The 23,003-nt window shown below is 38.9% G+C and overlaps 1 protein-coding gene across 2 annotated transcripts in view; it reads left to right on the forward strand.

Annotated features, from left to right (window-relative positions):
• Positions 1-23,003, forward strand: part of LOC148343448 (leucine-rich repeat and fibronectin type-III domain-containing protein 2) — a 140,322-nt gene that overhangs the window by 60,193 nt on the left and 57,126 nt on the right. For both annotated transcript variants that reach the window (XM_088293715.1, XM_088293800.1), the window contains one exon: positions 19,518-19,635. The gene's annotated coding sequence lies outside the window, so the exon portion shown is untranslated. The remainder of the gene's footprint in view (positions 1-19,517; positions 19,636-23,003) is intronic.

Here is a 23,003-nt window from a genome sequence, read left to right on the forward strand (position 1 = left end):
AAGCTAACTTTTGACTTCATGCTGTTGAATTTTTAGTTTGCTTGAAATAAAACTTTTTGCATTGCAGTTTTGCTCCTGAAACAAACACTGAAAGGCAAAACTGCGAATGGAGGACTTGAAACCGTGACCATTATGCTAGCAAGCTCACGGTCGCCCTAGCACTAGTGCATGTTTTAATACTCTTGCTGGTACTTTTGGGAAAAAAATACAGCAAAGGCACTTCAACTCTTGGTCCAGCTGTCAGACCGTACGCACAAAGCAGAAGCCTGCCTTTGACGCTCATCAAGTTCACCCGTTCCTGTATGAAATCAAGAAATTAATATCCATGTCTCAGTGTGTACATTGCTACATGAACAGCTATCTAACGTAACTAGAAGCGATCGCAATCTTAAAAAGTGGACATTGATTTGAATCTATAAAATCTGTCATATATCAATAAGGATGACGAGGGGTGAAATCACTTTGCTATTTTACTTAATTACAATCAACGGTCCATCTAGTCACCTATGTTACGATACCTAAACCTTTCACGAGGTTTCCATCCTTCATTTTAGTGGTTGCGATTAAATATTAATCCCATTTAATTCTCCCCAAAGACTTATGAAATAAAAATATTTTCTAGGTCCTGGATATAAATAAAAATATCAGTAGTGTGTCAAAAATGTTAAATGTTAGTTTTCCATGTTTTTTTTTTTTTTAAATATACATTTTTATGTTATCAAAAGCATTATAGTGGCACGTTGGACGACTGGTTAGCACACTGGCCTCACAGTTAAGAGGGTTCGATTCCTGCTCCAGCCTCTCTGTGATAGCTGGGATAGGCTCCAGCACGCCCGCAACCCTAGTGGGCAAAAACTGGGTAGATAATGGATGGGTCAAATCTGAACTAACTACAATTAACTAATGAGCTGTGATTTCACTGTTTTTTATGATGTGTTTTTAAGTTTTAGTTTTTTTTCCTTTAGCATCTGTTCCTTTTTTTGTCTTCTTTTAAAATTATATAAAATAATCAACAGGTTTGTTAGCCGCTGCTTTGTTTGTTGCAAACTAAGTTATTATTAGAGGTGGACATTTTACAAATACATTATATTGAGAGTCCCGGTCAATCGTTACATCATATGCAACTACCGCATGGCAATTGAGACGACTATACATCAGCAAATACGCTCATGCTGCATCGCACCAAAAAAAAAAAAGTGTGCGACCAACTGAAAAACTTTGTAGCCCTGGAATGGTTTGGCGTTCATGTGGCAAAACCCAGATCTGACAAATGTTACGGGAATCACTGAGCGTTAGCTCGTTACACTGGTATCACGTTGTGATTGCTCCGAATACTTGAAAAATATTTACAAATGTGGCCACCGCAACCCGGAGCTTTGATTTACCATCCGCTCCCTCTCTACGGGACTCGAGGAGCACAGCAGCCCCGGTGGGTCCCTCACAACTGAGCGACGAAGAGAGCTCGCTCGTGTGTGAGTCGGTCTTTGCTTCGAACAGAGGCATATTACCGTGACGTACGTATTAAGTGCATTAAAGACTGCTGTTGTCACAACTGCACATTTTTGCGATCATATATAAACTGCGACACCAGATGTGTTCATAGTTTAAAAGGAATTCGCCACTCTCCCTCTTTTTCCAACTGCTAGCTTGTCGTAGGAAATTGCTTACACATATAGAATAATTAACTAAGCAAGTATGTCTGCATGTGCATGCCTGATTCACATAAATAGGGAGGTAATGGTCGTACAAGTGTTATCGACAATGAAATCAGAGCAGCTACAAAGGCGCCACTCTCTTGAAGCCAAGTGGATGCTTTATTATGCTTCAGCCATCGTCTCTGTAACACAAAGAAGGTCATGTGCTCCATTATTAATTTACTGCCCTTTCGGCCTTGAGATAGTGTAGTACTTCCACTTTTGTTTTTATCTTTATCACCTTGTCAGGGCAAAGGATTATTGTGATGCAGAATTCTCCTTGCCAGTTGACTTAGAATGCCAAAAGCATTCACTGCCACTGCTCTGCTGGCTCAGAGGATCCAGTAATTGAATACCCTTTGATGACGGCCCACTTAGCAGTGAGGAAATAGCTTCAGGAGGTCAAAACAGAGAGGGAGGGCATGCATCATCCTTCAAAACATGTTAGTGTTCCTCTGACTGAGCCAGGCAGAAGACACAATGTTGAAGAAACCGCAGGGAAACTTTAGACTAAGAATGATAACAATGAAGAAGAAGAATCGCCTTTAAATTGAAGTCTCCGTATATGACTGGCCTATTCATCAACACAGTCAAAATGAATCTTCCCGCTATTCTTTGTCTACTTTGTGCCTGTTAAGGCTTTTGAGACTCTTTTGTGATGGACTATACACATAAATTATCCTGTTTTAATCAATCACAATCAACATTTTTGGCTTAAAATTGTCTTTTTTAAGTGTGTAGGATGGTTGCACTTTGTATTGAGGGCTTTGTTCGCAGGAGCTATTAGAGCCAGTGATGAATGCTGTCAAAGACTACTTCTTCTTCTGTAGTCATGTTGCAAGTAGGAAAAAACATGCTTACATAATATAAAGAGAGATATCCAAGTGTGAATTGAATTTCCCCTGGAGGAATCATAATTAGTATCAAAAAATACCTCATTTCGAACTGTGCCCAGCATCTCTAGTTCTGGTGCAGACAGTCCTTGCTTGATAATAATCGCTGATTATGGGCTGCCCAATCATGTAGAGAAAACTGAGATGAAAAATATTCATTGGGAAGACAAGAAAAAAATGCAAAATGGACGCTGTAACCTACAAATGGTTCTTCCTTTTTCAGGCTTTTAAATTGTTTTTCAATTATTCATTGCCTTTAACATTGGCCGGTTGGTTTACTGCTGACCAAAGACTACACATGCTGCAAATGTTTTAGTGAGTCAACCAAAGCAGTTCACCTTGATTTTGTGTGAATGTGTTTTTGAAACATGTGGAGAGTTTGGACATCAGCGTATTCCCTGACATTGGCTATGTTTAAATTCAGTCAATAACCCTTTTCAAACCCAAATTTGGGTTTTTAAAAGCCGTATAGACGTGCAATAACCCGAATATGCCCTTACTCTGTTTTTTTTTATTCCGACTATCAGACCTGGGTTACTCCTTTTCTAACCTGAATACGTGCGCTTATTCGCTGATCATAATACGCCAAAGGGACACTCTGTGCATGGAGTTACTTAGCATTAGCTTGAGCGATGATCAAAATATTTGTTAGTTCTCTGAGATCTGCAAGTTTGGTCAGTACATCAATTCTCTAGTAAATCAAGAAATTATTTGACTTCATGAATGTCTTCTGGCCTTGCATGGTAGTTTTATTCAAGACTGAATTGTTCAGGTGTGAACATCGCACCTTGTTTGTCTATCCGTGGCCTGTGATTGACTGGCAACAAGATCAGAATGTATGCTGCTACTTGCCCAAGGTCAGCCGGTATAGACTCCAGACGGATGGATGTGCTACTTGAGCTGTTTTCACGCCTGCAGTCACACTTTGGCCTGGACTGAAACAGTGTATTGAACTTGCAAGTTCTGGTCTTCACACTTGCAGTAAAATTGTTTTTTAAGATCAAACTAGTCTTTGCTGGGTTTTTTTTTGTCTGTGATGTGGGTATGTGATGAGCAAAAGCTGAAAAAACAAATAAAAGCAACCCAAGTATGCACATTCATACCTAATTCATACCTTTTCCAACTCAGTTGAACTCTGCTGCTCGTGCACATGGGAATTTCAACCATTGGTTCTCAATCTTATGAACAGATATTTCCATTCAGAGGGGCATCTCAATGAAGTATTTAGCTAGACCAGCATTCAACACACAATCACCTGATTATTAAAACAGATTCATACAATTAGGAATTAAGATTTAAAATTAAGCGGCATTTAGCTGTTATGCTGCACACAAATGAAATAATTGTCACTCTCCATTTTCCTGGCAGACTAGCTTTGTGTTTAATGAAATTGGTAGACTCTCTATATCTCGCAGGGTGCTCCGGGTGACGTGGCGGCCCCGGTGCACCTTGCAATTTGATGACAAAAAGTTTACAAAATGTTGGAGGTCTAAAATAAGGTCTATTGTGTGGTGCAACACCATTTTAATGCATTTGATCCACGCACAAGCAGAACGATTTTGAGACGAGTGTGGTGGATGTCATCGTAATAATTAGAAGGGTTTACATGGTGACTTTTTTGTCATTCTGATTTGAATCAGCCCGAAAGAAGATCTCTGGTCACCTGTTTGCCTGCGACGTGACCTATTCCAATCTGCCGTATTTCTGTCCTCTAAGTAAGTCAGATCAGCCAATCATACACACGCATGGTGTCGTGGCTCCCCAATACCCACTTGATATATCCAAATGGCTACATCAACATCCATAGGGGGAGATCTTGCCGTTTACCTGCCGATCTCACGCACAGACCACAGTGAGTCTATTTCTGTTTTCACAAAGTTAAGCTCACCATTGGCTCCGCCCACCCTGATTTTCATGCAAATGTTACACTGTTACGTCATGTAATGTTATGCTGTTACGATCGGCTATTGTTCCGCTACATTCCTCCCCACAACGGCGCAGACGCCCCGTTACGCCCAATTGGACCTATGCAAAATACGTAGAGAAAGAAAGCCCCACCCATAAGCACAGTTAGACTGCGCTTTGCACTAGACTTTTGTTGGGAATGAAAATAGGACCCTAATACTGAGAAGTCTCCCTGCCTCTCATGCGCCCCTTTCATCTGTTGCGCACCAATGTACTGGTTAAAATGAATTGGGTTTTCCCTTTTCTATTCAAACATAACGTGTGCAGCAGGCTTTTGTTGAAATGTGCAAATTAAATACATTTTGTTTAATTGATCAAAGCAGCTATTGATAATTCAATGGAGCTTTTTTTTCTGCACCTAATTAAATGATGACACACTTCATGTCACACTACAAAACATCAGCTCATGCAAATGTGGAACAGCTTTTCATTGGCCTCATCAACGCAACCCTTTGCGAGCTGATGCTAAAAATATAGTCGGCCCTGTTTCCTCATTCTTTCCTCCGTTGGGAGATTTCGGGTATATAACAGATGGTTTGACAGACAGAATGCAAAGTGTATAGGAAACAAACATGCAAGTCTTTAATGCTGCCACATGGATTTCATATTTTTAGCAGTTGCATGTGTGCAGCCTGATCTCTAACCAACTAACGTTTTTGTTGCCTATATCGTAATGGCAACTAGATGTACCAATAAGACGAGAGGTCCAAAACAGCTGAATTCTGCGACGACCAAAGAAGACAATAACAATATTGCTCTGCATGTTCTTAAATGTTTGTTGGCTTGGATAATGGATGGATGGATGATACATGTCATTTGTAGCCACTTTAAGTCATAATAATAAAAGTCCTTCAATAATTTTAATGTACCATCGTACTGCAGTTATCGTAATCATTGATATTATACCGTCAATCTGTCTTCAACTTTCACCTTCTATATACACACACTCGGCAACCACACTAGGTACATTTGCACCATCAAATAAACTCTGTGTTGAGTAACATATTGTGCTTTTACAAAGTTGCTATTGCTTGGTTTTGACTGACACCGTCAGAGATTAAATACGGTGGCAAAGATTTGTAGTGTGAATGACGGCATCTTAATGGGAAATTACATGCATCTCTAAAAACGATGTCGTATTTTTGGATTAAAAAAAAAAAAATCAACATTAAAGTAATGTATTGCTTATTCTCTTTGATACACAACTTTGTGTGAGATCCCATTTAATTGTGCATTAGTGTCTAATGAGAATTGTCACTCTATTTTGACCTGCACTTGAGGAACAACGCCTCTAAGAAACTGGTCATTTCAAATAGTACGTTCATCAACATCATCAAAACCGGTCTCCAGAAAATGTTACAATAAGCCTTGTTCATTTCATCATCTGAATTTGTTCATTGTGAAGTGCAGTTCTCATTCCTCAATAATGCATGACGGCAGGGTGGCAGTGATTCTGCATGGTGTTAGTTTCGGAAATGAAAAACACAAATCCACAGACAGTTTAATGACCAAAACTATAATTAGAGGCATAATCATTATGACTTGCAGGCTTAAATCTTGAACTGATTCTTCTTGTCCCTGCTGTTTCAGGTTTCGCTGTGAACGGAACTTTTCAATTTCTGATTGAACGATTTTCCAGGTACATGGAGTATTTAAATATTTGGATTACCTCGTTGCACAATTATCAGAGTACAATACAAGATAAGCGCTTTACTGCTTGTGTGCGTGTATGTCTGTCATGATACATTAGGTACATGTGCCCGGATGGACAGCTGTTCAGAATGTTTTAACGTTCTCTTCAAGTTTGAGGATGGGGAAATCATTTTGACCCGTACAGTTCTAAAATAAATATTTTGAGATGTCAAGCATAAAAAATGTGTCAACTTCACTCATCTTTTCTGATTAACCTTGACAAGAAGCACAATCGGGTGGCTGCCTGTCACACTGAAGCACTTAGCAGCTGAGATAAGGCCATTGGCATTGAGAACTCATGTTCAAGTTGACACCACATGTACAAACCCACACGTCACTCAATAAGAAGTAGCAAGAAGTAACAAACAATTTGAAATACTTTTATGGATCCCTTTTATTTGACAGAATGAATATACAGTGTCGTCTTTACACAGTGAGGCGCATCGCAGTCATGAGTCGAGCAAGACTATTTCTCCTTCAGTCTATTCTTGACACAGTTGTTCTATGTCTCCCAGGCAGTTAGCAAGGTCATATCCAGGTCTTCTTGACTAACAAATGTTGTTTTTTGTGAAGTATTGTTGAGCACTTCTGTGTTAATGGTCTTTAAACAACGCATTATTTGGATGCACCGTCTTCATCATTGTCCTTCTTTATAACCAAAAGACTGCAATAAAAGAAAAGGGGATGTGTTCTTTCGCTATTATATATGCTATACACCAAGAGTATTTGTTTGTAAGCACAAGGCGAAGTCCTCACACAAACAAGGCATTGGTCAAAGAAAGACATGGGAACTCTATTGTGTGGAGTGACCTTTTCAAGTACTATTGTTTCAAGCTAGCCAGTCAGAGGCTAGCTAGCATGGAAGCAACATTTTCAGTCAACTCCAGTTTCCATCTATCTATCTATCTGTCTGTCTATCTATCTATCTGTCCGTCCATCAATATTTCTTTCTTGTAAAACATTTTATACATTTCTAAAATTATTTTTGACATTTCTAAGTCCTATCATCCTTCCATATGAAATACATTTTCCTCCCCTGTGTACTTGTCTTGAAAATATTCAGTGTTCTGCTCAAGACTGGGGGCGTTCGTCTTACATAGTCAATTACGGTATTCAGCTTCATCATATATCTCCCATGCAAATGAGACTATAAATACACAAACACATCTCCCAGATGTACAGTGTGCAATGCCAGACTGCGTTTAAGCTCTTCTCTTTGACTTGATCTGTTGCTTTGAAAAGTGAACCTGTTTAGAGTAGGAGGCTTTTCACGAGTGAGGTTACCAAGGCTCGTCATCTATTATATGAACCGTTTTTAGTCACGAGGGTCGAGGGCGTGCGGGAGCCTATCCCAGCTGGAATCGGGTAGTTGGCGGGGTATACCCTGAACTGGTTGCCAGCCAATCGCAGGGGCGCGGAGCCTCAACATGCAGTGGATATAAGAAGTCTACAAATGTCTCATAACAGGCTTTTGTGATTGATATATATATATATATATATATATATATATATATATATATATATAAATAATTAGAGAGAGAAGTAAAAATCAATTTCTCAATTATTATTGTTAGCCTACAAACAACGGTGTGCTTCTGCTCGTTCTTTGAGAGAAACAATCATTTTCTAGCTTCAAACAGAACCTGTCACAATTTACAATTTTGCTCAATGCACTAAAAACATTCTGTCGTGTTTTTTTTCCTGAGGGATGTACCTTAACAATGTTGTGCCGGCTTGCTTCATCACAATTTTTGCTAAGTGAGCGTGACAAGCACAACACCTCGCATGGTTCAGTCTCGTTTTTTTCCCCCGATCCAAAATACCTTCAAATAATGGAGGATGATTTATTTTTTTGCCACTACATCCATGGAATTGTTTTCTGCATGCTTCTTAACTTCCGTGTAAATTTACCGTGCATGTCTCACTCGTTGCGTCCAGCCTTGGATATATGTCTTTGACTGGCTTCAGCTGACCTACCATGGCAAGCAGGAAATGAGGTTTGTGATTGGTTGGCCTTGACATTGAATCTGAAGTTTAGCATAGAAATGATTTTCATATGCAGTTCCTAGCAGTGAAATCTACTGTATGTCTTTGATTTTGAGTTATTAATATCTAATACTATAACAATCATCTTTCAGATGCTTGGCATTGCCAACACACACACACACACACCCCCACACGCACACACACGGCTATTGCAGATTAGATTCCCGTCAATCAAAACAAATCAGGCAGTTGTTTTATATTTTTAATGTCTGAGTGATAAACAACTCTTCAGTAGCATTTTAAGTAAAAATAGCTACAAGAAAATAAATAAAATAAAAAACAAATTAAAAGAAAAGATTGCTCATTTTTCGAGACACGTGCTTCGGGTGCAGAGGCACAAGCAACTTGGACAGGATAGGAATAGATTTGAGTAAACAGTAAATTTTGTAGAGTACATTTTTCTCTAAAAATACTTCATTTGGTCCCAGTAAACAGAGTAAAATTTGAGAGTAAAATATTCGGCGTAGATTTGAGGATAAAATATACAATGAGATTTTTACGCCAAATATTTTACGCTCAAAAAAATCTGCTTAGTGGGACCAAATATTGTATTTTTTGAGTCAAATCTACAATTTGGAATTTAATCTGTAGTTATGATTTTATTTTGGTAATGAGCAGTGTTGTGTTTGCATCAAACCTTTTGGATAGTTCAACCTTGGTTCCATCACACACTAAACGTACTAAACTGCCAATACTTGTGAGAAATTCATGCGGCACCTTCAAGTGTGCCTCTTGGCAGCTTCCGTTAGCAGTTTTCTTCTTGTCTTTCCTTTTTTTTTTCATGTCAATGTCGTGCCATATTTTCACCACTTGACACCAATTTTCTCCAGTGGTCTACGTAATGCCTTGTACCCTTCTCCTGACTGATACCCTTGAACAATGACATCCTTCTGATGCTTTGAAAGATCTCTGTGGACCAATACTTGTACGTTAGATGTGTCTACACAATTGTCAGGAAAATCCCACAGGAGACCTCAACTTTGTTTGGGGTTATTCACTGCACTTCATATCAAGGGTCACCAAAGTGGTGCCTGCGGGCACCAGGTAACTTCAAGGACCACATGATGGGACATTGGGATTACCACGACGTGTTGAAGAAGTGACTCTGGGAGAGTTGTAGAGAGATCACGTGTTGCATATAGATATTTATAAGCTTCCTAATTATTGTGAGAAATTAATAATTAAATATGAATATCATTAATTATAATGACATAACATTATTAAAGCTAATTTGTGCAACTGTGTTATTTAAGAATTATTTATCAAACTGGTAGCCCGTCTCATTAATCAGTCCCAAAAAAGCAGCTCTCCGTCTCGAAAAAGGTTGGAGACAACTGCTTAACATGAGTGCTGACTCATCATGTAACTTGAGTTGGAATGTGATTGGCTTCTTCAAATGAATTGCACCGGTTGTCAGTCACATAATAGAATGTCACATAGTTGAAAAGGATTTCAAATAATTTATCGTTGTGTTCTTTTTGTATTTTTCAATCAGGGTTTTTGTGTGGATGTTTCACATCCACTTTAAGTCTTATCACCTTGCGTAAACTGAATTGAACCCAATTAACCTGTAAATATTGAGATAGTGAGATATTTTAATTATTATTTTTACAAATACTCACATGCGGACCTGTTTTTTGAGGAAATTTGATTTATTTGTGAACAAGTCAGCAAAGTCACTGACAACGTGTGCAAGCTGCTTCCTCTTTTGAGTTTCATTAATTTTCTAAAGTCCTTTGTTTATGTTACACAAAATAACAGATTTTTTTTTTTTTATTTTGACCGAATTTAACACAATAGTGTTCATTGCAGTATTAGTGTTGTAGTGTAGCAAGTATCAAAACTCAATTTTGTTCGACAAGGAGTACAATTGTGTCTCTTTGTAGAAATTGAACAAGTAATGTAATCCTTTAGGGCAAGAAAAAAAATCATCATATAGAACACAACAACATAAGGGATCTGACAAGATTGAACTGAAACTGATTAACCAAATCCTCTCAGGCTAATCACCGAGATAACACACATCCTGGTGAAACTTTAAGGCAGGTTGAGTGTTGATTAGTTGAAACAGAGCAGGACGAGACTAAAGAGGACAGAGATGATTCTCTTCTAGGAATAAAAACTAGGAGGTGGTGGGATGTGGCTCAAGTCAAGTCAAGATCTTCATATACCCATCGTCATTAAATATGAAAAATCCACAAACTGTTTTAATTCCTCTGTTATTCTCCAGTGTGTTCTTCCTCTGGAAAATGTCTCGAGACAGGCTTGACCTAAAATATGTAATTATGTTTATTTTTTTTTTCCATGAGGGTACAGTTAATTTGCGTCAAGCAGAGAGATAAATGAGATGGCGAATGCCTACCAATGGTTTCCACGAGCTGCTGCAGAGCTAAAGATAGTTACAACAACAGCACAGGCTCATCAGCCCTCTTACTGTCTTCTACATGCTGGCCTAAAAATAAGAAAAGTTCTCAAGCCGCAAGAATGTGGTTTAATGGCTTGCTGAGCTGCGGAGTCTCTTGCTCCGCATAGATTATGCATATAGCAATGCTGCGCGGAAAACATCAATTTACAGACAAAAGAAGTGATGTTTGTTTAAAAATTCATGGCATTTTTAGACCACTGGCGCAGGGGGGGGAAAAAACTCCCATATTAATTGAAGATATAATATGGAAGTCTACAGTGCCTGGAAAAGTATCCATGTCCCTTAAACATCTGTGACATTATAATCATGAGCTTGATTGTTAAGATTTGACGTGATAATTTTATATATATATATATATATATAATTAAATATCTGTTACAAGCTTCTCAAAAATAGTAGTCGAAAAATGTAATTAATCGCAGTTAATCATGCATTTGGATTTTTAGTGATGAATTAATTTAAAAAAATAATTACTTGACAGCACGTATATATAATGTATGTGTGTGTGTGTGTGCAGGTGTGGGTGTGTGTATGCATGTGTGGCGTGGTCTCCATATACTCCAGATACTCCATATATTATCAAATAATGTCACATTATAAACCATGGTCAGCCCATGTTTTTTTTTTTCAATTTAAGAAAATAGAGCAGTTCATAAATCCAGTTGGTGTTGGTGGGTGTACTGGGGATTTTGCAACATCCTCACCACTTCACTTAATGGGCGAGAGAAAAGATAAAGAAGGGGGGTACACTCCAAAAGTAGCAGTTAAGGCATTTGGATCTATCTTCCCTCCACATACATTGGCTAATGTATTCAAGATTTCAGAACAGAACTCATTCAGAGTGTCAGCTCCAAACGTATTTGTAGTTTGCTGTGGCTTCTTGACATCAATCACACAGAGGAGGTACTGTATCAAAAATCCTTGTCAGGTGGGCTTTAGTGGAGTGAGCTGGATGTAAAATACGACATTGCATCAAGCCATGTCTATAGAACATATTGCAGACTTGTGCACTATACTTAAAATCGCCTCCCGAAGATCATCTGAAGTCGTTCCTCCCAACCCATTACATTTTAGGTTTTCAGCACAGTAGGACGAATTGAGATCCCCCTCTTCACCCTAGCAGCAGCATCGATATTGTGATATGTGCCCCTGTCCATTGGAACAAACCACAACACGTTGTTACCTATTGCAGAAGCAAGATATTGAACAACCTCAGGAAATGTGTCGAAACACACATGAGCGCAATCGGGATGAAAGGCGCTCTCCAAGTGTCCACTTCACAGGAATGATCTGTGATTTCACATCATCCACCCGTGGCGTTCTGCTTGCAGTCCCTTATAAACACATTTTGATCTTCTGCATTGACTCTAGTGAATCTATTTTTGATTCTGCAATGTTCAAAACCGTGTCTGCGTCTAGTGCGCTGTCTTGGAAGGCAGTGAGCTGCGCTGCCGTCTTTGGCCAGGACGTAAGTATGTTGTGTTCACTCCCACAATAATGCAAACACCCCTTTCTAACTGCTCCCATCCACGAAAACGCCACCCATGCGCACAGTTAGGCTGCGCTTTGTGCTAGGCTTGTTCTGAGAATGAAAATAGGGCTATTCGATTTTAAAATCATCCTACAGTGTTTTTATCTGGCATGTCATTTAACATCCCCAAATTAATAGGTTGGCTTACTCACCAGTGTGAGCACAGTGCTCGGCAGGGCAGTTACGTTTGTCTCTGATGTGTCACCTCATCGTGGATGTGCCATCCGTTACAAGCCACTTGCGCAATTAAGCCAGCACACACGTTTGTACCTATAATAAGCCTTGAATCCTGTTTATCCATGTTTGTAACTTCTCACGTGCTTCAAATGAACTCTCGACGGTTCTTGTGATAATCACTTACGTGTAGTTTTGAGATTGGTATTGTAGTGGCCACTCAGGTGGAAATCTTTCATGGCTGAGAGAGTCAGTAAGGAAACTACACCGGTTTGTGTTTAAATCTGAAGAATATCCAATCCGCTTCCTATTTTACATGAACTTGACCCTTTTATTTACCTAATTTCATCCTGTCTTCTGGTTAGGAACCGCTCTCTTTTCAGCTTTGATGCTGAAGCACAGTCTTGGGTTTCAAGGCATGCTTGAATGATGTCTTTCATCTAGTGGTGAACACTAGTGATGGGTAAATGAAGCTTCAAATCTGCTTCGTGAACCTGTTGTAGTATTTTTGGACTCCTATAGATGCCACTCTCTGTTCAATATTGGGCTGAAAGCACACTGACTTGCCATTTTTTTAAACCCTTTATTTAAACCAACAGTGCCATCTAGCGGACTCAAATACAACAACTGTTTCATGAAGCAAATTTGAAGCGTCATTTTCCCATCACTTGTGAACACTATTATTCCAGCTTAAAACTGCTACAGTAAACATTTTTATGAGCAAAAATTAATCAAGTGCCATCAAGGCTCCACAGACCGTCAGTTGCCTTTTCCTGGTCTAAATTGTCCTATATGAAGACACGCACACCCAAAACAACTATAAGATAGCAAAGGTGCCCGAAGTGAAATAAATAAGGAAACAACAAAAAGTGCTAACTTCAACAGAACCAGGAATATTAGTTTTAGCAGAAAACACATAAATCAGCACCCGTCAGCGGAGTAATATCCTCTACATAGTCAGTATAAAGTTTGTATTAATGTCCAGACCTAAATCTGAATACACTGAGCTGATACCCTTTGAGAGTTATTCCTCTTAAGATGCTGTTATATTTTCTGCATTGCGCATCTGCGAATCTCGTTGAACTGCAATGCGAACCACAGATGCGCTTCTATTCATACAACATCAGGGATCAAGTCGCTATCTGTTTCGTGCATCCGCAATGGTTCACGCATCGCTGTCCCACATGCACACATTTAATTGAAATGTCAATCCCGCGAAAGCAAAAGAGAAACAGAACCTCTGTGTCACTTCCATTTACAGGAAAAGAAGGAAAAAAGTCAATAAAACACCGCTGATTTCCACTGAATGTCAATAGAAGAGATGGCGAATTTGGCACACTGCTGCCACACGACGCATTGACGAGGTGAAGCATCATTAATACTTTTTGGATGACATCCACAAAAGCTTGGTGAACTAACTGATAGCAGCACCCAACGACACTCATAATTCGGGTGGTGAGGTGGGTTTTTTTGTTTTTTTTGTGAAATCTCTTTCATGGGAGCCATACTGAGGGTTTAATTACAGCAGAAAAAAAACAAATGCGACAAATGATGTTTATGCTGCGTGAGAACGCATAAGTCAACATCCCGCATGGATGTCAGGACGTTTGTGAACCCACTCATTCACTCATACTCATTCATTAGTGAACTGAGGTCCCATTAAGAGGTTGGATCTTAATAGAGCCATTTTTTTTTTTCACCAAGCTGGAACGGGGGGAGAATCAGTGCAAGAAAAAAAAAAACAATATATTGAAAATCTGGGCTCTTGTAAGTCGAGGTAGCACTTTACCTTGATTTTGTCTTGCGCTACTTTAGCATTTCCACCAAGCAGCATTAAAGTCCACAGTTTGCTTGCATTTCCAGGTCCGAGAGTTTTGAAGGATCTTCAAATTAATACTTTATCATCTCCTCTCAGGATAGCAACAGCACTGGTGCAGAAGTCAAACTGTGGAGCGACGCTTAGTGCAGGCTTTTTTTAGGGGTTGGACAAAACTGTCAATAAGTCGACTTCACTACTCCACAACGATGTTTTGAGAGTGATTTGTCGCTTTGTTTCGGGGATTTTTTTGTTTTGTTTTCAGAGGACGCAGAACACTTCCGGCAAAAGATGATTTTGACAAATGAAATTAGTTCATCACCTCAATTGATTTGAATTAATTGCTAGTTCGCAATGAGGAGCTTTTCATCCATCATTGACATTTAAATAGCCATGCTCAAACCATACCTCGCACTTGCTCCAAATCAAAACAAAGCAAACTTGGGGGGATGCGAATAGCATGTCCTCTGACCACCAACCTTGGCGACAACTCATTTGCAGCCTGTGCCATGTGCAAATCCTTTTTGATGGATAGAGTCAAGGTATATAGAGCCGCCCGTTATGTTATCACAATGGGTCTGTTTGCAGAGCGAGATTGGATCTGATTGAGAGGAACATTACACCAGTCTTTTGATGATCTGATGATTTAAGTTGCTCCACTAGTAGGCATGATAATGATAAAATTAGAATATGCATGTCCTGTCCCCAGCTCAGATAGTTGTGAAAGGCAAGACAAAGTCAGCCCTTGCTGCATATTAAATGTTATCTTTTAGAAGTGCACCTCAGACTAATGAGGGGCATTCCACTGTTACACTGTATAGACAGAGGTCCTTCCCAAAAGAATGGAAAAATTAAACATGTACGAACGCTCTCCCATTTGCAGCAGCACCGGCTTCAAATGGAGGAGACTTTTTTTTTTTATGATTTATAAGTTCTTCAGTTGGACTAGTTGTCCAAAAGAGCATGGCAGCCATTACTAATGTTGGTGAAAAGGTTCGTTGGACGGGGTTCAGGTGGGGGATGGTAGTTTCTTCCATGCTTAACTAAAGGTTTTCCATCGGAGTCGGATAGTTAAATTCACCCACAGCAGTGGGAAATCCAGTGAAAACGCTATTATTTGCATGCCTCTAAAATATTATTTTTAATACACTTCATGACATATATTTGGGGTGAGAATTTGGGCCATGGGAGCAAAGTGTCTCCACTGTATGGGCTGATATTGGTGCCACTAGAAACTGAATATTTGAATTGAAGACTGGATATTTGAATTGAAGACTGGATATTTGAATTAAAAACTGAATTATTGAATTGAAAACGGAATTATTGAATTATTAATTATTCAAATATCCAGTCTTCAATTCAAATATCCAGTCTTCAATTCAAATATTCAGTCTTCAATACAAATATCCAGTCTTCAATTCAAATATTCAGTTTCTAGTGGCACAAATATCAGCCCATACCACTGGTCATGATAAATGTACACTGCTGGCTAAGTGTATATATTGAGAGGCACACGCAACACCGGCCCTTTGTTTTCGAGGAAGTTCATTTTCATGAGTGTGCATGTGTGTGCCCAAAGATAACAGGTAGGCTATAAAGAACTCAATTTAATACAGTTCCCTTAAATGTGACTGGGATTTTGAAGTCACAGAACACATGTCCTATGTTTTCAGGATGTAAAAAAATGTAACTGTAATAAAAAAACAAAACAAAAAAAACCATAAGATTCCAAGTACATTGATTAAAAATGTGGATTATTTTGCAGGATTACATTTATAATGTGGGTAGATGGTGCAATCGAGTCCTCGACCACCTGCTCTTGACCAATTAGCCAAAAAAAGCTTTCTTGTAGTAGAGTGGATAAAAATTAGATCAGGGCTGGCCGAATACGTGTTGGTTTTAGTTCGGTCAATTTGGAAAGTGACATGAAGGGAATGAATGGTGACATTTACAAATAAATGTGTGATCTGTCAGACCCATCCGGACTCCTTGTTACCTTATGAGGAGCTACCAGGTTAACACCATGCCCACAATTTCTAGGCTTTGAATGCCATGTTTCCAACATCATCTGTTAAAATTGTTACCAGGGAAAAAAAAAATATAGATATATTTTTTTGCCATGCAAAAATTAATTGGACGTGCCCGTGCGCGTGCGTATATGTGTGTGTACTGGGATGGAAGCAATGAAAGGATTGACGTTAACTCCTTTTATTGTACATTTCACTTGTCATAATAAACAGTAGTGATGTGGAAAGGTTTGAAAAAAAAAATATGAAGCTAACAAAACTAGTTTCCCTATTCATCTATCTCTGCAGCATGATGCACAAGTGGTTTGCACGTTTGCCTCACAGTTTCCGTGCTTTAGATTTGAATTGCAGGAGCTCAAAACCATGCATATTAAAAAAATGACAGATAAATATTGCAGATTGTTGTTTTTTTTAATTAAAGCATATTTGGCTCGTTATCCAGCTTCTCCCGAGCTTATTATTGTTAATGTATTAAGTAGTTGAAATCGGTTCAACATCTCACTAACCCGCTGGATAAAACAACCCAGTATTTTTTTAGAGTGCATACAATACAATACAACTTTATTTGTATTGCGCATTTCATGAATGTAATTTTTTTCCGAAAATACACAACATACAGTGAAAAGAAAAATAAACATTTTAGAACAGATGTTAAATCGTCAGAAAGCAATCACACGTTATTTCAATATTCAATTATTCAGACACATTCCTCTTTTCAAATCCATTTTGTGCTCCAAACCTAATGTGCCGAGATTAAATCAAATCAAATTCCAGTGGATTATAGCGCACTGTTCTCATAGAAAGTTGTGAATTGTAATTTTAATCCCAAATTGAAGTCGATTTCTGGAGAGAGAGAGAGAGCGAGCTTCGTATCTAAGTGTGTAGGTAACAGTTGTGCATGTCTGATGCGTATTGTGTGAAAAAAGGTGAGCACACCTCAACATTTGTGCGATGTTCTCTGCATAACATTCAGCGTGTTTTACACAGCCTGCAGACGTTCTTATATCCATGTGGATGGATTACAAGGTGTGAAAAAGGAATACGGGAACATTGTGTTCTTGCACAGTTCGGAAAATCCTTATCTACTATGCGCCATGTTTCACTCCATCACACTGACCATAATCTAGAGTGACAGCCATTGATGAACTACAGTGTGTGACTTGTACGCCAACGGCTACGTCTCAATTACATAGTGTGAAATTGTAACTGTCTGAATCCTGGTTCAACTTTTACAGCTTCATGCCTCTTTGCACTCAATATGTGAAGTCCAGCATCAGGCGGTTTGGGCAATCGTTTAAGTGCCAGGAGAAATGCGGCATATGCAGCCTCTGGAATCCTATTAAGCATCTTGTGTATCCAAGACGGACACTGAGGTGGACTTGGCAAAGGCTAGCCAATATAACCAAAGGAATCAGGAAATCTCTGTGGCTCAGGAACACCTCACAATGCTATCTGAGTCTCTCGCTAGGATTTCTGGGAGACGATATCGGAGTGACGAGCCAAAGGTGATAAAAATACTGATAATTTGTCGTCACTGGGATTTTTCCAATTGTGGGACTGTAATGGAAGATTTATTACTTCAAAAGAGCAGTGCTGGTAGGATTCAAATTTCACTCCCTCCTCCCTTCCGCGGTGTTCTTCACCACCATTGAACTCATTCTCCTGGTCAGGAAATAAATTCATTCATATTGTTTGTTTATTGTTGTTAAAACACAAACTCTTTGTAGACCACTGGAAAAGAAAACTCAGCAACAAGCGTTGTACTCTCGAAAACAGTCATATCTTGGGCATGTAGCAAATGTTGTTTTCTAAATAAATATCGAAAATAATATTGAAAAATTGCACACTATTTTTCCAGTTACAATCAAAGCATTTGCCGTGCCCCGAGGACCTTTTCAAATATCTCATACAACTATCATATAATCATTTTTTTGCAAATGACTACAGTCACTGAGATATGCAAACGTCCAAAAAGTGTACTCTTGATGTCATTTAAAAAAAGGAAAAGGTGACTCATTTGAAGTCTAAATATATTTAATTGATGCGCTGATATTATTATTGAATTTTTCTCCTAAAGGTGTGTTGAGTAGGAGTGTATTGTCTTGACTTTACAGCAGATTAGTTTGTATTAATAAAATGTCTTGATTTGGGATTTAATTTATCACAGGACTTCACTTGCGATAACTTGTGATTTCACATGACGTATGTGATGGCACAATAATAAACCCTCTAAATCTGACACATATAAAGTAGGTAATCTTATCTACTTCCAGTTTGAGAAAATGTGTATAAAAAAATAAGTGGTCACATTTTGGACAGAATGAAATCTTCACTTTAAAGTGGATTTTCTCCTCAGTGCTGCCATAAAATAAGAGAAAAGCAACACTTGTTACAATTCTACGCTGCACTGAAGGAACGTCCTAGTTATGGTGCATTTGTAAATTTCCCTTCTAACTTGAATGACTCTTTTCGAAAGGTCTCGGGAGTAACACAGAATTTTTAATAACTAAGGAAACGCAAAGAATAGTTGGTTTTCATGGAGCAAGCAATCTACTGTTTTTTTCTTCATGCCAGAGTAGTTCTTATGTGCCTTCGCATTGACACGGTTTAATTTGGACTCTGTTGTCCACCAGTATGAGACTGTGGCTCCTTTCCTGTCAGCGGGATTTTCTGTGTTTCACTGTTTTACCCCAGCTGTCAGCTTTAGCAGAGACAGACGTCTGGCTGAGGCAGACTTAAACTAGAGCCTTATTCTTAGCAGAAAAGAGCATTATTCACAAAGTGAAGACTTTTTGTGGGGAGATTCTCAAAAAATGCCGTTATTTATTTTCCTTGGTTGCTTCCGTTGGAAATTATTTTTGACCAAAATCAACATAATAAATCCGCCCAGTGCCTCTGAGTCGGTGTGCTTTTATCCCGGATCATGGTGTGGCTCAGCATTGTGCTCTGTGAGGACACGCATGGCCCACATTTTAATGTGGGAGCAGCTTTGGCCTTCTTCAAAAAAAAAAAAAAATAAGTAAAAAATAAAAATAAATAAAATGAAACGTCCTCCCATCCTATCATTATGTGACACAAATACAACAAAAAAAAATGCATGAAAAAAAATGAACAAACCAAAAACAGTTTTCAACCATCAAGTCATAGTTTCAGGTTTTTAGGTCCCTTATAATTGTTTTGTTACTTGATAAGATGCCCTGAGAAAGCGAATTGAAATTCTTATTATTTTCTCCCACGACCTTTTTCTCTTTCAGGTGACCCGGCAAAGACACGTTTGACTTTGACCAAGACAAGCAAACAAATCTGCTTCCTACTTTGATATGACCAATATGTGTCTGGATACTTGAGTCGACCAAACAAGTTACGATCACTGTGAGTACTGTGCAGAAATATTCTTTCATGCTTTCTTGCTAAACTATGTGTCAAAATGCATGCATTGCTTCCTCATTAAGTAGCTTTGAGAAGGACAACGCCTCTGAGTATGAAGCCGTCTATATAGCTTGGAAAGGATATTGTCTAACCTGATAAGACAAGTGGCTTGTCGTGGTCATTTATCGGTCATGGCCAAATTGGTACACGTTGTTTTCAAACTAATTAATAATATCCAGGCTAGATTTTTCTAGGGCTCGCATGGTGTTGCATTTGTCCAATTTTTAGACTTTGTAGTCTAATTAGACTTCTGTCAGCTTGTGTTGGTATAATTAACTGTGGTGTCAAATGGCAGCAGGAATTAGAAAGGGGCAACAAACATTTAATTATCCGATAGAGCATTCTCCGTGCCAATTCCACAAAGTGTCTAATTTTGTCGAAAGCACTCCAATTTTTTTTTATTATGATCAATTTTTTTATAGTAACTAGCTTGATGATTGGATTGGTAGTTTCCCGCTGTGCAGTAAAATATCTTGATCCAACAGTATTTCATGTGGTACTTAAAGTAGGACAATAGCCTATTTTTCACTAACAAGCTCAGTTTATATATTTTTTGATCAAGAAACTGAAATTAGTTATCGTCATCAAGATCCATACCTGCCTGCAGGCTGCTCACTGTCAGCCGCGTCTGCCTCTTGAGAGTTGACACAGCTTCAGTTTAGCTAAATGTGTACGTATTCTTGCACTTGTCCGCTTCAGCCTGTGTAAGTGGACGGCACGGTGTTTTTTGATTTTGTGGAGGTGATCACATTTTATAATTTATACTTTCACAGGTTCAAGTGGACACGAGTAGTAATGTGCGTTTGCAATTTGGTGGCAATCCGGCACCGTTTTAAACGTGCAATATTACCTTGCTTGTCTCCCTGCAGTGACGTAGACACTGAAACCGGAAAAAAAATAAGCCAATAACTAGCCAATTTGCCGCAAATCTCATCTCATCAAAAAATCTTGTAAAATCACTACAGAGTCTTTTGGGGGAGGGTATTTTAGTACTGACGTCCTTTTTACATGCAAAGCTTTGAAAAGTGCCAATGTTAACGACACTGGAGCGTCCCTTTACCAACAGCTGTGGCGACATATTTTTAAATATCATTAGACATTTTATTAGTTCACTGTCTCTGGGAAGGTTATTTTTTTGCCTCTAATATTGCAAAACATGTCTTATGGCTTTACGATGTATTGAAAAAGCCAAAAAACACTTGAAGTGCACAATCCAAGTGCCAAAAAAAAAATAAAATAATAATCCATCCATAAATATGGTGGTCAATTTGGGCCTGCAGCCTTCTTGTGTGGATTTGAAATGTTCTCCCCTTGCCTGTGTGGGTTTTCTCCGGGTACTCTGGTTTCATCCCACAATCCAAAGACATGCATAGTATGTTGATTAAACACTAAATTGTCCCTAGGTGTGATTGTGAGTGTGAATGTTTGTTTGTCTACATGTGCCCTGCGATTGGCTGGCAACAAGTTCGAAGCCTACAGCACGAAGACGGCTCCAGCTCCAGCTGCCCACGACCCTCGTGAGATTAAGTAGCTCGGATAATGCATGGGGTGGAATCCATACATGTTTCATCCCCATAAAACAAAACAAGTTCAACTTCACTAAAATTCGCCATACTTAATCTAATCCTCTTACATGCCATTGTAGTTTTGTGTAGCCCGATTAAATGATACAAATCACAGAGTGGGTCAAAAACTCAGCAAAACCCAACATTCGGATATACAAAGTTGGATTAGCGTCTTAAGCCATCGGCCCAGACTCTTCCCCTTCTCATTCTATCCATCACCCTTTCTGTGAGGAAAATTGGCACCATTTACTGCTGTCACTGCAGGGCTTATTGTCTCCTTTTATCCCAGGGACAAAGCTGGCGTGACATTGAAATGATCCTTGCTTGTTTCAAATTTACTTTCAGTAGGAAGAAAAACAGATAAGGGGTTCGAGTAGGCGGTGGCAAGTAGGTGCCGTACCTCAGGGGGGGAAAAAATGGATGACAATGAGTGGGACAGTTTGTGAAAAGATAAAATGCAATCTGCCGAGGAAATTGGGTTGATTTCGTTCAAAAGTGTCAGGTAGGTGTTGAGCGCCTGCAGGGTTGTCCCTCTGGGAGTGATCGAATATAGACTTTGATAGCTTACCAGAAAGTCAGACAAGACGAGCAGCGGCCAATATATTCGGCTTGAAATTGGAAGTTTAATTAATGTGAAAACCTGTCAGACTCAATGCCCCTTAGAAAGGCTTTTTCCATGGCTTTGACTATAAATGGTGCATCGTAATTTGAGACTCACCTCATACAGACAAAATTATTGGGACATCAAACCGCTTGAGCTACTCAACAAGGCATTTGCAGAAATTTTTAGAGTAAAATAATATTTGCTCTTCCTGGAACACTAGCTCCCAGATTTTGGAATTCATCTGTGGTAATGCTTTTCTGTTCAGACGAATATGTGAGGTCTGTGATCCCTGATGTTGGATAAGAGGGCCTGACTCACAGTCTATTCCACCAGCACCAGCAAAATGATGCAGTTGTGAACAGCAATATTTCAGATTTATATTATCGGTGAAATCCTCGTATGTAGCTACAATGTCGCTAACAGGGATGAAATGCTCTGTGTACCCCTGCCTGACCTCAGGCTTGGTGGCATCTTTACAGTAACTTTAGGGGTCCTAAAACGGTTTTGTTTTAGTGGAATGCAAATAATTCAAAATGGAGTGGTAAATATTACATGGAGTACTAAATACAAGAGTTAGTGACATTCAGAAAAAAAAGCGGAGAAAACAAAGCTGGTTTACAAAAATTACTAAAATAACGTAGAATGACAACATAAACAAATGAATAGAAAACTTAAAAAAATAAGTGGGTTAATAAAATAAAAACCATGAAATTGCTTGGAGGACCTTAATCAAAGGTTTGAGAAAAGAGCAAAGTTTTTAACATGGATTTGCACTTGTGGCAAACTACACTTTTGCTGGCATCTTATTCCATTCACATGCAGCATAACTGCTAAACCCAGCTTCAACATGTTTACTTTGAACTTTGGGCTCCACTAATTGATCCAAGTCTGCAAATCTCAGACTGCAACTGGGCTTATATTCAATCAGCATTTATTTAATGAATTCAGGACCCAAACTAGTCAGTGATTTATAGACCAGTAGTATAACTTTAAAAGTATATTCTACAGCTAATTGGGAGCCAGCGTAAAGACTTTAGGACAGGTAACATATTGTCAGGATTTGTGGTGATGTGGAGGTTGAGGAGGACCCAAACGCAGGGAAGCAAGGATTGGGTAACTAAAATGGTGTTTAATTGAAAAAT

Source organism: Idiotropiscis lumnitzeri, chromosome 1, assembly GCF_059441095.1.
Source record: "Idiotropiscis lumnitzeri isolate Australia: NSW breed Sydney's pygmy pipehorse chromosome 1, RoL_Ilum_1.0, whole genome shotgun sequence".
NCBI lineage: Eukaryota > Metazoa > Chordata > Actinopteri > Syngnathiformes > Syngnathidae > Idiotropiscis > Idiotropiscis lumnitzeri.